The sequence below is a fragment of the Hyperolius riggenbachi genome, chromosome 7, assembly GCF_040937935.1.
Source record: "Hyperolius riggenbachi isolate aHypRig1 chromosome 7, aHypRig1.pri, whole genome shotgun sequence".
NCBI lineage: Eukaryota > Metazoa > Chordata > Amphibia > Anura > Hyperoliidae > Hyperolius > Hyperolius riggenbachi.
The window spans coordinates 211,877,147-211,893,481 of NC_090652.1; the positions used below are offsets into that span (position 1 = coordinate 211,877,147).

Consider the following 16,335-nt stretch of genomic DNA (forward strand, 5'->3'; position numbering starts at 1 on the left):
CTTGGGCAACACTGTGACGTAGTGGTTAGCGATCTCGCCTTCCAGCACTGGGTCCCCAATTCGAAACCCAGCCATGGAACTATCTTTACCCAGTTTGTATGTTCTCCCTGTGTCTGCGTAAGTTTCCTCCCACATGTCCAAAAAAACATACGGATACGTTAATTGGCTTTCCCGTAAATTGGCCCTAGACTACGATACACTAAACAATAGACATAAAACTATGGTAGGGATTAGATTGCGAGCCCCTCTGAGGCACAGTTAAAGGACAACTGAAGCAAGAGCGATATGGAGGCTGGCATATGTATCTCTTTTAAGCAATACCAGTTGTCTGGCTGTCCCGCTGATCCTCTGCCTCAAATATTTTTAGCCATAGATACTGAACCAGCATATGCAGATCAGGTGTTTCTGACATTATTGTCAGATCTGACGAGATTAGCTGCATGCTTGTTTATAGTGTTATTCAGAAACTACTGCAGGCAAATAGATCAGCAAGGCTAACAGCAACTGGTATTATTTAAAAGGAAATAAATAAGGCAGACTCCATATTCTTCTACCTTCAGTTGTCCTTTAAAGAAAACCTGTAACGAAAAAAACCTCCCCTGGGGGGTACTCACCTCGGGTGGGGGAAGCCCTCGGATCCTATTGAGGCTTCTCCCGTCCTCCTCAGTCCCACGGCAGCGGCGAAAATCCTCCCGGAACGTCGGTGATGTAAATATTTACATCCCCGGCTCCAGCGCAGGCGCAGTATCGGCTCTTCGCACGGAGATAGCCGAAAATAGCCTATCTCCGTCGGGCCGCTCTACTGCTCAGGTGCAAGTCCCCTACGCCTGCGCAGTAGAGTGGACCCGACGGAGATCGCCTATTTTCGCCTATCTCCGTGCGGAAAGCCACAACAGCGCCCCCGTTGGAGCCAGGAGAAGTAAATAAATCAGCGCTTCTCAGCGCTTGTCAGGCTTCTTGAGGGAGGATTCCGGGACACTTCGGGGGAGCCAGTGCTGGACTGCCTGCAGCTACAGGGGTGGGGGAAGCCTCATTGGGAAACGATAAAGGAGAGGAGAGGGAGACAATCGGCACTGCTTCTATTGCTATTTAATCCAGGGTGTGGTGGAACACATGTAAACAATCCAATACAGTGTATCTTCAAATTGTGGCATCAAAATGATTCATTCAATGTAAACTTGCATGAACATACAATTGTCTGAGGTAGTGTGGTAGCGGTGGGTGCTGGGCACAGATAGCCACCTGGATCTTCTGCTATGAGCCCAGGTACTTGAGCCAGTCTGGCATAGTGCGCATGCACACACTCTGCTGCCGAGAGCGTACTACACCTGCGCATGCGCAGCACTATTGCGCAGGTGCAGAATGCTCCTGGCTGTGGAAGCGGCATGTAGCCAGACTGCTCTGACTGGCTGAATTACCGGGACTCATAGCAGAAGATCCAGGTGATGGAGGTGGACAGCGAGGGACTGATTAGCCTGAAGGGGGCTGGAGGAAGCCCCAGGTATGTATAACACTCTTCTTTTTATCTGTCTCAGGTACCCTTTAATTTGTAGTCACCAAACCAAATTTTAACAACATATCAAATTATTTGATTTCATGAGCAAAGAGAGTGCGTACATTTGCATAAACCAGCATCAATGCAGAATTATTTCCATCTCATTGACCATCTCTATTAGTGACACAGCTACACATCAGGCTTTATTCTTACAGCATAGACGTTATTTAGTATATATAAGAGATTCCTGTGTACACATCATATATACTGTACAGTCACAATAAGATATGTATATCTGACTTTAAAAATACGGGGACTGCTTTATTGAAGCAGCACAAGTAACTAATTTTGATTGGTTTATTTCATTTTTGTGGACTGAGCACAGCTATTACTGTATATATACTGTATATATATACATTATTTTTAATGACTATTATCTGAGAAATAGAACATTTTATTATATTTTCTATTTTAATTACAGTTACAAATTCATTAGGAGTCGGTGCATTTTTTCCCGACTCCGACTCCAGGCACCCAAAATTGCTCCGACTCCACGACTCCGACTCCACAGCCCTGATAGATACAACTAACAAATGTACAGCAGAGGTCCAAGCAGCACAAATATTGTTACAAAACAGTACACATTAGGAGGATGACCCTGCCCTTGCGAGCTTACACTCTAATGGGTAGTGGTAGATATTCATCATTCATAATACTAATATTTATAATAACTTATTTTTAGCACTCATCCATCCCACCCTCCCCCCAACAAGCTGCATCACATAATAGAATGAACTGTATTTTTCAAAACACTATAGGTTTATAGACTCAATATGTGACTTCAACTTAACCTCGAACCGGGTTAATAACCTCCTGGGTGCTGATGCTCATTCTCAGTGGTCCAACACTCCACTCAATCATGATAAACTAAAAAGAGGAGGCACTCTTGCTTGGCAATATTATTGATGCATAATCTTAGTGTCTTCTGAAGCTTTCAATGCATACAGATAATTGGATATGTATGGAGAAACACTCATCTTTCATGTTGCTTTCTGTGAGGTAGACACTGTTGTGGAGTTCCCTTCAGATCTGTTGTATAAGGGCTGGTTCAGACGGACGCTTGCAGAGCGTTTACAGCCAGCGTTCGGGGCTTGGTGGTGAACGCTCCCATTCAAGTGAATGGGAGCGTTTGTACCAAGCTTTCAAGCGCGTTTACACGAATGCAGCGTTTGGGTCCCGATTTTTCCCTAGCGTTCAAGGAGCCCCTGAAAGCTACATGTAGCTTCCAGGGGCGGTTAACCGCGACGGCTAATGTCCCCCTAGGGGAAGAAAAAACGCGACCGCATCCAAACGCAACACGAACGCTGCTGAAAGCCGAACGCGACGCCAACGAATGCGACGCCTCCAAACGTCCATCTGAACCAGCCCTAAAGGTGAAGTCTATGAATTGTAGGAGGAGTTAACCTTTTGTGGGTGGGGTGTGACATGATGCTGTAGATATGTGCTCTATTTCACTTCATTTTTTGTACACCTGAGAATGAGGGAGGAGCATGAAAATGTTTGTGTACTAGTTTATGTACAATACATTAATATTGGCAAGTAAAAGTGCCTCCCTTGTAACTTTTAAAGGTTGCTTAGATTAACCACTTAAGGACCAGGGGTGATTTCGCTGATCTGTGCAGCGTGGGCTCTACAGCCCACAGCACAGATCAGCAAGGAGGCTGGGCGATCAGACTTACCCCATTTTTTCCCCATTAGGGGGATGTCCTGCTGGGGGGGTCTGATCGCCGCCGGCTCTGTTCGTTCGGCGGGGGGGGCTCCTCAAAGCCCCCCTCCGCAGCGAATTTCCTCATCTGTCCCCTTCCGTCCCTCCCCTTCCTCCTATGGGCAGCGCAGGACGGAGATCCGTCCTGCGCCGCCTAGAGTCAATGCCGGAATCAGAATGCGGCGATCCCCGGCCAATCAGAGGCCGGGGATCGCCGATCTACGTCACGGCGCTGCTGCGCAGCAGCGCCGTGTGATGTAAACAGCGGGGAATTCTTCCCCGCATGTGTACATTATGCATGCGAGCCGCGATTGGCGGCTCGCACACTGTTCACGGAGGCAGTCTCCGTGAACTAGCATGGAAAGGCCGCTTGATCGAGCGGCCGTTTCCATGCTATACCACTAACGACCCGCCGACGCCTATGGGCGTTAGGCGGTCGTTAAGTGGTTAAACCCGGCAGAGGATGTCGTTAAAGACCGCCTCTGACAAGATTCAAGTGCGTGTATAGCAGCCCTGATATGAATGCAGCCAAACTCCACTGTTCTCTCCCAAGCTTGTACAGCCTTGGCCACAAACTGTCGTACGAGGGATTGTTTCCCAATCCCTGCCAGGTGACAGTATTGTGCACAACGCTTAATAGACAATGTAGAATAAGTATCACCAGCAGGGTCAGATGATTATGAAATAGTTTTTTTATTTTAAATAGTCCAATAATAGGCTCTCCAGAACCAGAAAGTCAAAACAGTGTGTTGCCTGTACCTGTCCTTTACACTGGAATTGAGTAGGAAGCATGCTTTGTAATATTTTGACATCTTTGATATACTGAGAAGTGGTTGCACACAGCTCCTTTTTTTTCTCCACGTGTGTATAACTGTTAGATCCATAAGGATGCATCAATGAAAGTTTTAGTACAGAAAGGGATACCATGTTTCTGAAATTAGTTTAACGCAAGGGTGTCAAACTCAAATATGAAGTGGACCGAAATTGAGTACTGGGACCAAGTCGCAGCCAACCTTAATGTCTAGTGGCCACCTCCCTCCCTTATAAAGTTCCCTGGTGTCTAATGGCCCTATACAGTTTCCTGGTGTCTAGTGCCCCCCTCCACTATACAGTTCCTTGGTGTTTAGTGATTGCCACTTCCCTATACAGTTCCCTGGTGTTAAGTGATCCTCATTCCCCTATACAGTTCCCTGGTGTCTACTGGCTCCCCTATATAGTTCCCTGGTGTCTAGTGGCTCCCCTATATAATTCCCTGGTGTCTAGTGGCCCTCTCTCTATCCCATATACAGTTCCTTGGTGTCCAAAATTTAGCTTGCCTGGTGGTCTAGATTGGACCTAACATAATGCAAAGTAGGGAAACACTTGAGGGCCAGATTTGATGGCTCTGAGGGCCACATTTGGCCCGCGGGCCAGAGTTTGACATATATGGTTTAAAGGGAACCCAAGGTGAGAGGGAAATGAAGGCTGATGTGTTTATTTCCTTTTAAATAATGATGTCCTGCTTATCTTCTTCCTCTAATACTTTGTCAGAGATTAATTAAGATATAATGGGGCCCTAGGCAAGGTAGTAGATTTGGGGCCCCCTTGTGGTCTTTTTGGTAAGCTGAAGTGGAGAGAGGTCAGAGAAGGTGGCTGGTGGGCCCTTGACATCCATTAGGACCCAGGCACCTGCCTAGGTTGCATGGTGGGTGATCCTGCTCTGCTTTAAGTCATAGACCCTGAACAAACATGCAGATCAGAGATCAGATGTCTATGACAAATCTGACAGGATTAGCTGCATGCTTGTTTCAGGTGTGTGGTTTAGATCCCACTGACCAGAAATATCAGCAGGACTGCCTGGCAACTAGTATTGTTTAAAAAGAAATAAATATGGCAGCTTCCATAGGTCTCACACCTTGGGTTCCCGTTAAAGTGATCCCAAAGTGACATGTGACATGATGAGATTGACATGCACATGTACAGTGCCAAGCATACAAACAACTATATGCTGTGTTACTTTTCTTCTTTTTTTTCTGAATGAAAAAGTTGAACATCATGTATGCAAGTGACAGTTTCTCTCCACTTGGTTCCTAGTTGGACTGTAGTGTAACCCTCCCTGATTAGGCATTACAGCCATAAAACTCTTTCCTGAAAGAAAGCGGCTTCTAAATGCAGGGTAGAGATAAAAAGCTCAATACAATAGTTCATATATTTGGCTTAAAACTCTATCAGACTGTGTGAAAGACTGTATCCTTCAGTTGAGACAATAAAACATTAAACCTACTTTTTTTAGCTACTACTTTGGGATTCTAAAAAAAAAAAAAAAGATTTTTAGGAGTAGGAGGATATATACAAATGTTTATATAATCAGTTTATTTTCACCTTAGGCTTCCTTTAACATAAAAATAATTCTTAATGAAAGTCTAATCATGTTTTTTAAAGTGAACCAGAGATGAAGCACCCTCATGTATTTTACCATATACAGTATATCAGTGGGAACATTAGAGAAAACACCTACCCTACTCTCTGTTTCATTCTTCACTGTTCAGCTTGCTTCTTATCAGCCCTGATAAATCCCCGACTGAGCATTCAGTCTGGCTTTGCTCAGGAATCGTTATAGCTGAGTCTGTGTTCTCTGATGTCTTTTCAAGCCCAAGCCTGCCCCCTTGTGGCTCTGCTCAGGAATCATTATAGCTGAGTCAATATAGCAAAGCCAGACTGAATTCTCAGTCAGGTATTTTATCAGGGCTGACAGGAAGCAAGCTGAAAAGTGAAGAATGAAACAGAGAGCAGGGTAGGTGTTTTCTCTAATGTTCCCACTAATATATATGGTAAAATACATGAGGGTGCTTTGTCTCTGGTTCACTTTAAAGAGACTCTGAAGCGAGAATAAATCTCGCTTCAGAGCTCATAGTTAGCAGGGGCATGTGTGCCCCTGCTAAACCGCCGCTATCGCGCCACTAAACGGGGGTCCCTTCACCCCCAAACCCACCCCCGCAAACCTTAGTGGTGGAATTGGTCGTTCCTGGAGGCAGGGCTAACGGCTGCAGCCCTGCCTCCAGTCGTGTCTATCAGCGGCGCATCGCCGCCTCTCCCCCGCCCCTCTCAGTGAAGGAAGACTGAGAGGGGCGGGGAGAGGCGGAGATACGCGCTGACAGACGCGCGTGGGGCAGGGCTGCGGCAGTTAGCCCTGCCCCAACCAGGCAGCGCTCCCCCGCTGCACAGAGGGGATTTGGGGGTGAAAGGACCCCTGTTAAGCCGCGGGATAGCGACGTTTTAGCAGGGGCACGCATGCCCCTGCTATCTATGAGGTCTGAAGCGAGATTTATTCTCGCTTCAGACTCTCTTTAAGTAACATCAAGAAACAACACAGTAAAAGGTTGTATATTGTTACTCACACTGATGGTTACAAAGTGTGACTCAGATGCAAAGAATTATGGAGAAAAGTCAAGACTGTCCTTGTTCAATCTTCACAGCACAACTTCTGGTTCCTCCCTCTTCACTCACTACACAAAAATAAAGGATCTGAAATATATATATATATATATATATATATATATATATATATATATATATATATATATATATATATATATATATATGAAATTGCTAAGTCCTATCTGTGGTAAGTAAGTTGTTTCAGACTTTGCCATCTATAGTACATAAGCATGTTATCTTTAAAAATCATGTGTACTTCAATTTGACTCAACATTATGCCAGAATCAATATTGCAACATGATTACATTATTTATTTTAGTAACATCTTAAAGCAAAGTTATATACAGATTTTCCCAGTAGCTTTTTTTTCTATTTACAATATTATAACCTCTGAGAGCAGAATTCTGTAAAAAAAATGTGAAAATGAGACGGTTCATATACTTACTTTCACTCTCCCCTGGAGCCATATCATAAGACTACACTATGAACTGCATAATCAACTCTCAATCTTGTCAGGGACAGGAGATGATAAGCTTGTGTTTTCTATCAAGCAAAGGAAGATGATTCTGGCTGATAGTTGCACTGACAGCAACAGAATGTTTTTTTTTTTATGTGTTCCCATGTGTAGATGTGTGTTGGGGGAATGTGGGAGTGGCGAGCCTGTTACCCCTTTAAACTGCACAGGATAATGTAACCTTTATTTCTGCGTGCTTTCGAATTCCCATTGAGTTGTGGTGAATCGGACGGAAACTCCATCACACCAAAGACTGTCCAAGGAATGTGTGCTCTACTAGAAATAGTGTTGCACAAGTGGGCACAAACTACCATGACTTGCACTAATGACAATTTTCTTGCAATTAGCAAAATGCATGCACTCCAATCTTTGAATCAAAGTGTATGTAGTGGCAGCCCCAGATCGCACATGAGGTGGGGTGAGGCAGGTTCCATGAGATGGGGGTGCGGCGCCCACCTGGCCATGGGTGTGGGGCTGCCAAGCTGAAGGGGGTAGCAGCCAGGCAGGGGGGCAACGGGCACTGCAGTGGGGTGGGACCCCCCACCTGACCTGCGTCCCCCGTCCGCTCTTCCCCTTCCAGCTATGAATGCAGCATGTTTCAGGCAGCGGGCGGGGAAGTAATTACTCACCTCTTTCCTTCCAGCGCTGCGCACCACCACTCGTCACTTCCTGCAATGCCGCCCACTGTAATTACGCAAGTAACCAACCCCCCTACCCACCGATGTGCCGGCTGCCCCCCTTCATGGCTGCTACCCCCTCCAGGCTACCTATACTGGGGGAAATGATACAGATTACATTACTTTGGAACAAAAGCAGGTAGGATAACAGTGTCATCAATAAGGCATTTAAATATAGGTTTTCATAACATATTTAACCAAACTGTAATTCTGTTTTAAAGTGGGCCAAGCCTCTACTTATTCTCTTAAGTATGAGCAAGAATGGGCTGAGTGAAAGTAGGTCATGTGAGGGAGAGAGGGCAGGCTGTGTAGTCGGGTGAGGCAAGGCCAACACAGAATTTAAACCCAACTACTTCCTCTGTACTTGCACACAGCCAGAGGAATGCTTTTTATTAGGCAAGTACGCTTGTTTCTGTTATAGTACGTTTCGCAATGTTAAAACATGCACATTACTTTATTAATATGAGCAATTGCCATGTAATGTGCATGTTTTCAGATGTTATCCAGAAATGCACTATACAAATTATCGTAGGATAACGTGGTCTGTTACAATGCAAAGATTTGAACATGCCCATAAATTGTATGTAAAGTGTGTTCCCTTACGATAACACAGTGCAAAGCAAGGCACATAGTGTGAACTCATCCTAATGGTTCATGTACTTTATTAATAAGCCTCCTTCTTAAGGTGCATACACAAACACACAATTACTGTTGTCAGCAGGGACTGCAACTCCATTACTTGGGCAACAGTATGGGGCTGAGTGCTGTACAGGCGCATCCCCTATAGGCTAGTGACATTTTCTGTTGCTGTGGGGGTGAAGGAGAAATGACAGTATGGCACATGACAGAGCGGTTTTGAGCAGGAGGGATGAGTCCCACACTTGCACTTGGATTAAAAAGATCCGGCACTCTGGATCTGTATTGTGGCATATGGTATATAGATATATATATAATACGGATGAGGAGTACCGTAATTGTCAGGAGTCGTGCCAGTAAATTTGAAAAGCAGGTCTTGATGCTGGAGCCCTAAAAGACAAAAGAAACTAACCTAAGCTGATATTTAGTCTGCCCACTTCAGTGAAAACCTGCTTCCGTTAAACATAACAGCGCAGGGGTGAAGGGTTGAACAGAATTTCTTTAAGACTGTCATTGCTGCCTGTGTCCCTGATGTGAAGAATTTGTCTTACCTGGTGACATGGAGGGCTCTAATGTAGAGCCACACCTAGTCCATGTCATCACTGGAAAATAAAGCGAAGCACAACAGTATAACCTGACAGAGGATCCACTTCTTCTCCACACCAAAGCAGGCCAAACTGTATGCAATTATACATTCAGTTCAATAACCAGTCACAACCAATTAAATTATCAATCAAACGCTACCTGGCAAAGGCTGTAATTTTCACTGATTGCATGCATGGATGAGTGGCTGGGGATAGACATGCTTTATACTGCACCGACTGGTACACAGCTAACTGTGGTTCGATTTCTAACAGATTTCTGTTGAAATGTACGGTAATTAAAATTGTTTGGTGCAAGATAGATAAACAACCTCTATCCCTCAAATGATTTCCCATCAGGGAGTAATCAATAATTTGCCACATTGAAACGTTTATGACAACCTTAAAAAGGTAAGGGTCACCTTTGTACCCATCGAGAAGTTTCAATCTACTTCCTGTCTAGATATAAAATGGGGGAAAATCTCCCAGACAGGAGCACAAAATGCAATGAAATCCCACAGATTTAAGTCTCTTCAACTCCTTCCGTAACTAAAATGAGTTTTGCCTTGCGTTGGGTTAAACATATAATTGTCCCATCAACTCAAGATAAGGGACTATGGATAACTATCGAAGAAAATATACAGACTTGTAAAAAAAAAACACTAGGCTAGGCTGTTTTAAAAATGTGATCTGTCTACCATTTAGGGTAGATACCAGTCAGTTATCATATCTAAATAGTGTATGCCTTGCTTAAGTTTGTAAACTGTACATACATTTGAGAAATAAGCATCCGAAACTGAGGCTTAAAATTGTATTACTCAGATAAAAGGTGAATTGACTAAATGATAGGAAAGAATAAGCTACTCAACCTTTACATCAAGTCAGTGTGCCTAACGATTCACCCCTGTATATCAGATGACAAGATGGCTGCCACTATTTTGAATAGGTACCAGCTGCATTTAAACCACTCTGAATTCCAGAAGCTACTCACATCTCTGATAATAAAATACAAGAATTGACACTACACAGTGCCCCTATTTTAAGAATCTAATAAGCAAAACAATAGTTTAAAGGAATGAGTGTTAAAAGTTTGTTAATTCTGGTGTCCTTGTAGTGAGATGATCATTCGCTGGGGAAAGGGATGCTCCCTTCATCACCTCCCTGCAGTTGCCATGACAACCATCTCCGGGTACCAAACCTCAGGAAAACTGTATTCTCCACAGATAATTATTATAAAGGGAAAAATATATCTTACCGACGGAAAATGAACAGTCAGAGCAAATTCCAGAGGCTGAACACTACTGTCACATCAAGCACTAATAGGGTCTTCAAAAAGAGATGCGTTCTTATCGCGCATGCGTAAAGGGAACCCGGCCGGCCACCGTCCTATAGCAGGAAGTGTTCGCTTTGTTGACCATAACAACGAAGAACACTGTGGGAGGATGTGAGGTAGTAGTGATCCCGGAAACACATTTTGTACTCTGGTTCTCATGACGACTAAGAAAGCTTCTCTCTCTTTGTAAATATTCGCTGTGAATATTTAACGGTCTTCCTCGCTCCTAACACCTCACGTAACAGCACATGCATACTATGGAAGGAAATCGGGTAAGGGCTTTCAACGTGACCTGCTGCTCGTGCGGATTAAACAACTGAGATTAAAATGCACTGACGCAGGTGGCATAGATACCTTTGTGACGTTGGTTAGACAGAGCAGACTCTCGCTAGTTTTTGTTGCCGTCTGTTTTCCTCTGAGAGCTTCAAAGAAAGCTCTTTAGCAGAATGTCCCTCGTGCCTCTTCCCCTTTCACTCTCCAAAGAACAGAGCATGGTGCTTGGGTGGGAGAAAGCAGTATAGAACTCACACAAATCCAATTCTTATGCTGGGTACACACTATGAGATTTTCTGGCCGATTTACTGTCAGATCGATTATTTCCAATATGTCCTATTTGCTTTCCGAGCATTTTCCGATCAATTTCCTGTTACAGTTAACGGAAATCGATTGGAAAATGCTCGGAAATCAATCGGAAAGAAAATCGGAAATGTTGGAAATAATCGATCTGACAGTAAATCGGCCAGAAAATCTCATAGCGTGTACCCAGCATTAATGCTCATTTTAACTGCCAGAAATCTAAATGTGTATGTAGCTATACAGTAGTTACAGGAGATGAAGGTTTTAGGCACAGGGTAGTGGAAGGGGGGATTAAGTAAATCACAGGCCAGAGAGGAAAGATGTTGGGGTTCGGGTGAGGTTTATGCTTGGCAGAGGAAAGGAGGTGAGATTAGGATGGCAGGGGGAGATCTATGCACTGGATAGAGTGGGGCGTTACAAATATGTATAGACGTGGTGGAGGTTAGGTTTAGGCACAAGAAATGAGTGCAGCAAGGCTGGGGTTCCACTAGGGCTGAGTTTCTGTGTCCTGGCACTTGTGCAACGCAATTATGCATCTGAATCCCTGCCATGCTGTCCAAATTCTGAAGCAATTCTTCCGGGGTTTTTTTCCTGTATGAAAATGTTTCCGGATCAGTGAAGTGGCTTAGTTTGGGTATACGGTAGTGGTTACATTTAGGCATAGTTAGGGTAGTTTATGATAGGTAATGTGGTTGGTGTTATGCACTGGCATTGGAGCTAATTACAAAGTGAGAGGAACCTAGTGCAGGTGAAACCTCTTGCTGAGTTCTCATTTTAAGTTGTCCCCATTCATTCCAGTTGATTCTCAAAACTACTGCAGAGCAGCCTCCCCACTTCACCCCTGGCCTACTGCAGAGTTTGTGGTCTGCAAACGTGCTGGCGTACTGGCCAGCTCCACTTGATTTTACTGAAGTCTTTAAACGGCAGAGTCTGTAGTCTCTGTACTTACTATCCACTCCAGATCCACTATCCATGACAGAGGCGCTTGGCTTGAAAGAGACATAGCTACTCCATTTTTTTTTCTGATGAAGCAAGATCACACCTGCGAAACGTGTTGTATGTGGAGTACTCAAATAAAGATAATTGTTTACTAAAATCAACAGAATTGTGTCTACTGATTGGGGAGGTAAGTCCACCACTACCTCCCTTTTTAAATGGTTTTTAGCATATTTTATCCTTGTGTTGGTGCCTCTGTTCATACAATCCACTTACTATCCACTCCAGTGATCACTGTGTTTAGATCGTCTATTATCCAGTCATGTGACTTCACAGTCACATGACTGGATCAGGCCCACCTGTCAGCATGGGAAGTCGTAAATGTGGTGGGCTTAAGCTCTGCAGCAAGTAGGCTTTGAATTAAGAGGATACAGCACAGGATATGAGGGGGTTGCAGCAGAAGTTTCTGCTGCAGGGAGATCTCTGATAGTGGTAATTTATCTCATTGGATTAAGGGACCTTAATTTTTTTTTTTACTTCTCTTGGTTCAGGCTTTAAATTAGGGTAGTGTGTTTTTATTTTAGTTTGGGCACTTGTTGGAGAGAACGCCTCTACTTTCTGGCTCATGGGCTGGTGTCATTGAGAACAGGAAATAGGCAAATCTCTGCAATGTTAGCAATACAATCATGAAAAAATGGAAAGTAAAAGTTTTCATTTTCTTTGATTGCATTATCTTCTGTGCAAGCTTCCCTTACAGTATTGTATGTCTTGCCAAAGCTTGGGACACATCTTTTTAGACAGTTGTGTGTGGTTTTTGGGTTAACGTCTGTTTATACAGAAGAACAAGTATGGCCAGCCATGGTTGTCCTGTTGATTTGGTTGTATAAAAGCAGTGACCTCTTTCAATGAAGGACAGAAGGTTCTAACCTTTATAATCCTTGTGTTTATCTGGAGGGATATTCCTAGGGAGGGGGGAATTAAGGAGATCTGCGTTAGCAGTGTTGTGTAAAGGAACTATCCAGCATCCTTCATGAGCACTGACTTTTGATGATGGGAAAAAAGCAGGGGGTAAGTGTCTAAACTTATTTACATTTTCAGATTTTAAAAGCCCTCAAAGTGCACTGATAATCCTTAAGTATGTATAGTATGTATAATAAAAGAAAGTGATCAGTCTTAAGATACAAACACAGAATTGCATTGTGGTCCTAAACATAACTATGCAGTTTTTGTTGCCGTCTCTGTGATTTATCTTTGTGTGTAATTATGATATTTTGTTAGTAATTAATGTTATTTACTTAATTTATCTGTCAATCTACATTGTTAAGAAAGATTGCATTGCTGCTTAGTTCCTTGAGGTGTCAATGGCTTTTGTTGAAGTTGAATTTCGTAATATCATATGTATTATAAAGGTAATCAGTCTTTGTTTTTCTCTACCAGTTTATCATTAATATGTTATAGGTAAAATTAGAGATTGCTGTTTATGTCAGAGGCTGACACTTTAATATGGATTTTCACAAGGAAGTATGTCTAGTTCAGAGTCAAAACTAAGTTTTTGGCATTCATTTCTTGGTCAACAGAGAAGATCCTAGCATTGGGGTTCCAGTTATAATGTTTAAGTTGCATTGGCTCCTTGGCTCCTGGAATTTGTCCAGCCCTGGCTTATGTTCTCATGCAGTTGCTGTGTCTTTGATTTTTGATCTCTCACAGGAAATGCTGTATGCGTGATTTTGTGAATCCATATTTATCAGCTTGTAACAGGGGGCATGTTGGGACAAAATCTGAACAGCTTGAGTAGAAATTACACAGAATCCCATCATTTGGGACCTTAAGATCATGGTATAGTTCAATGTACAAATCGCCTCCTTTGTAATCTTTAATGGAATATACAGACGCTTCAATTTTTGAATTTATTTTAACCACCTCACCATACGTTTTGACAGTTTGGCAATGGCTTGATTTAAATTTTTTTTAAAAAGTATACATTTTTGTTGCTACTTCTGACATTTAAGTGTCCTACTCACCCATCCCCCCACCCCAAAATAATAATAATAATAATAATTTGCTTGGATTTCAGTATGATCTTCTAGTGTCGGTAGTTTCATGCATCATGTCTACAAAAGGTAAGCAGGAATAGGAGTCAGATGACCATTAGGTAATCTTCATACTCATTCTCATCAGTGGCACAGAAGGTATAAGAGGCAGAGAAGAATAGCTCAAGTTGTAAACCAAGTAGCATTTTTTTTATAAGGAAATCAGCAATGGCAATTTCCATATTGCTCTTAATTCTAGTTTTTAAATGCACTGTGTGTGGTTACTAATCCAATGTGTCTGCATGTGAAAACCTTTATACAGTGGGATGCGAAAGTTTGGACAACCTTGTTAATCGTCATGATTTTCCTGTATAAATCGTTGGTTGTTACAATAAAAATGTCAGTTAAATATATCATATAGGAGACACACACAGTGATACTTGAGAAGTGAAATTAAGTTTATTGGATTTACAGAAAGTGCACAATAACTGTTTAAATACAATTAGGCTGGTGTATAAATTTGGGCACTGTTGTCATTTTATTGATTCCAAAACCTTTAGAACTAATTATTGGAACTCAAATTAGCTTGGTAAGTTCAGTGACCCCTGACCTACATACACAGGTGAATCCAATTATGAGAAAGAGTATTTAAGTATTTCTCCTCTTTTAATTTGCTCTGAAGAGTAGTACCATGGGGGTCTCAAAACAACTCTCAAATCACCTGAAGACAAAGATTGTTCACCATCATGGCTTAGGGGAAGGATACAGAAAGCTGTCTCAGAGTTTTCAGCCGTCTGTTTCCACAGTTAGGAACATATTGAGGAAATAGAAGACCACAGGCTCAGTTCAGGTTAAGGTTCGAAGTGGCAGACTAAGAAAAATCTCAGATAGACAGAAGCGACGAATGGTGAGAACAGTCAGTCAATCCACAGACCAGCACCAAATACCTACAACATCATCTTGTTGCAGATGGAGTCATTGGGCATCGTTCAACCATTGGGTGCACTTTACACAAGGAGATGCTGTATGCGAGAGTGATGCAAAGGATGCCTTTCCTCCACCCACAGCACAAACAGAGCTGCTTGAGGTATGCTAAAGCACATTTGGACAAGCCAGCTTTATTTTGGAATAAGGTGCTGTGGACTGATGAAACTATAATTGAGTTATTTGGGCATAACAAGGGGCATTATGCATGGAGGAAAAACACAGCATTCCAAGAAAAACACCTGCTACTTACCAGGGCTGTGGAGTCGGTCCAAAAATCCACCGACTCCGACTCCTCAGTTTAGGATTCCACCGACTCCACGACTCCGACTCCTCTAATTTGCATATTACAATTTTGTTGATTAAAAGTATGTAACATGAAATTCGTCTCTTAACTGCCAACGCTTAGGAATTTTACAAGACAACTGAAGTGAGAAGGATATGTAGACTACTATATTTATTCCCTTTAGACTAAAACTAGTCTTTGGTAAGAGTACTTGTAAAAGGTACAAACCGGAACAAAGAACATCTATCAGGCCCTAGGCAATGTAAGTGTGGGTACATGTAAGAATGATGTGCAGGTACTCTGCAGGGGAATGAGGAGATTGTAAACAGACAACACCTCTGTGTTCAATGTGCACAGCATTCTCAGTGGATTCCCTGCAGCTCTGTGGGGAGTGCATATGTAGAGTATAGTACTACTGTGTAACAAAGTAAACCTGAGACAGATGAAATTAAAGTTTTATACATACCTGGGGCTTCCTCCAGCCGCCTTCAGGATAATCAGTCCCTCGTTGGATCTTCTGCTATGAGTCCAAATACTTGAGCCAGTCAGGCGTAGTGCGCATGCACACACTCCGCCGCCAGGAGCATACTACACCTGTGCAGCACTATTGCGCAGGTGCAGAATGTTCCTGGCTGTGGGAGCGGCATGCGGCCGGACAGCGCTGACTGGCTGAATTACCAGGACTCATAGCAGAAGATCCGGGTGGTGAAGGACAGCGAGGGACTGATTAGCCTGAAGGGGGCTGGAGGAAGCCCCAGGTATGTATAAAACTTTACTTTTCATCCGTCTCAGGTACCCTTTAATTTGTAGTCACCAAACCAAATTTTAACAACATATCAAATTATTTGATTTCATCAGCAAAGGAAGTGCATACATTTGCATAAATCAGCATCAATGCAGAATTATTTCCATCTCGTTGACCATCTCTATTAGTGACACAGCTACACATCAGGCTTTATTCTTACAGCATAGATGTTATTTAGTATATATAAAAGATTCCTGTGTACACATCATGTATACAGTCACAATCAGATATGTATATCTGACCTTAAAAATACGGGGACTGCTTTATTGAAGCAGCACAAGTAACTAATTTTGATTGGTT

At 42.9% G+C, this 16,335-nt stretch overlaps 1 protein-coding gene across 8 annotated transcripts in view; it reads right to left on the reverse strand.

The window, feature by feature from the left end:
- Nucleotides 1-10,607, reverse strand: part of ICA1L (islet cell autoantigen 1 like) — a 106,781-nt gene extending 96,174 nt beyond the window's left edge. For 2 of the 8 annotated variants that reach the window (XR_011022781.1, XM_068245120.1), the window contains exon 1: nucleotides 10,341-10,584. The gene's annotated coding sequence lies outside the window, so the exon portion shown is untranslated. Of the gene's footprint in view, nucleotides 1-8,837; nucleotides 8,895-10,340 lie in introns of all 8 variants that reach the window. The other 6 variants (XM_068245122.1, XM_068245126.1, XM_068245121.1 and 3 more) reach the window with 5 other exon arrangements.
- Nucleotides 10,608-16,335: the final 5,728 nt, after the last annotated feature.